The sequence below is a fragment of the Pygoscelis adeliae genome, unplaced genomic scaffold, assembly GCF_000699105.1.
Source record: "Pygoscelis adeliae isolate BGI_AS28 unplaced genomic scaffold, ASM69910v1 Scaffold135, whole genome shotgun sequence".
Taxonomy (NCBI): Eukaryota; Metazoa; Chordata; class Aves; order Sphenisciformes; family Spheniscidae; genus Pygoscelis; species Pygoscelis adeliae.
The window spans coordinates 3,431,099-3,432,560 of record NW_008824908.1 but is presented as its reverse complement, the minus strand read 5'-3'; the positions used below and the strand labels follow the sequence as shown (position 1 = coordinate 3,432,560).

Below are 1,462 nucleotides of genomic sequence, written 5' to 3'. Positions count from 1 at the left end.
AAAAACATTCTGCTGTAATCAATGCAAAATAACTCATCGCTACTTTTTCTAAGCACTAACAACTATTTTACTAGAGGGTTTTTAATGAAGCCAAGGCATGATGACAGACTTTTAAGTGGGCTTTATCTGCCAAATAGCTTAATGTATTTTATTTTACATATTGCTAATACTCTGTAAAATAACATGAAACATGACTTGCTACTAATGAGTCACTGGGAAAAATGACAGACATCTTTTTGGCCGGAAGTCAGTTCACGGCAAAATATTCAGTAAGACTGACCCATTCTTCACGGGTTCACAACTTCTGATCTCTCTCCTGTTTTCTGCATTAAGGCAATAATACTAAGGATAGCGCCCAGACACTGTCATGCCTCAGAAATCAGCTGAAGTAGTTACTACCAGTGGGAAACAGCTTGTAGAAGTTTTATATAGCTGTTGTACCTGTCTGCACCCTAAAGGGCTGCTCCTCTTGGGTGAAGAGCACATGCACGTGCACATAAACAGCTAGTAGGGAAGAAGGGGCTGGCATTGTCCATCTCATACACCTCCTACAAGTTATGGGTTTTCTACTCTGTGTACACTAGTACTTCTAGACAGAAGTGACTCACTGACACTGAGCCACAAATTTATAATGTCCATGCAGACAGCAGTCTTCAGATCAGGCAATCAACTCCCTTAGGAGATTCTCCTTGTTCAGACAAATCGTACTACTGAATCCTTCCTTTATCACAAGCTTTTTTCCTTTTTTTGCATGTCCTTAACCACTAAGTGATTCTTGGTAAATTATTTGTTTACTGTGGACAGCTTTTGAAAGTCTTCGAGTGTGTGTCTTCGAGTTTTGACCCTCTAGCAGTCTTTGGAGGGGCTACAAACATTCCTCGTGCTAAGATATCAGGGATAGTCACCATAGAATCATAGAATCATTAAGGTTGGAAAAGACCTTTAAGGTCATCAAGTCCAACCGTCAACCCAACACCACCATGCCCACTAAACCATGTCCCTAAGCACCTCATCTACATGTCTTTTAAATACTTTGAGGGATGGTGACGCAGCCATTTCCCTGGCCAGCCTGTTCCAATGTTTAACCACTCTTTCAGTAAAGAAATTTTTCCTCATGTCCAATCTAAACCTTCCCTGGCACAACTTGAGGCCGTTTCCTCTCGTCCTATCTCTAGTTACTTGGGAGAAGAGACCGACACCCACCTCACTACAACCTCCTTTCAGGTAGTTGTAGAGAGCGATAAGGTCTCCCCTCAGTCTCCTCTTCTCCAGACTAAATCGTCCCAGTTCCCTCAACTGGTCCTCATAAGACTTGTGGTCCAGACCCTTCATCAGCTTCATTGCCCTTCTCTGGACACGCTCCAGCACCTCAACGTCCTTCTTGTAGTGAGGGGCCCAAAACTGAACACAGTATTCGAGGTGCGGCCGCACCAGTGCCGAGTACAGGGGCACGATCACTTCC

The 1,462-nt window shown here is 43.6% G+C and overlaps 1 protein-coding gene across 1 annotated transcript in view; it reads left to right on the top strand.

Moving 5' to 3' along the window:
• Positions 1-1,462, top strand: part of MURC (muscle-related coiled-coil protein) — a 19,713-nt gene that overhangs the window by 12,136 nt on the left and 6,115 nt on the right. The gene's annotated exons all lie outside the window — the stretch shown is intronic.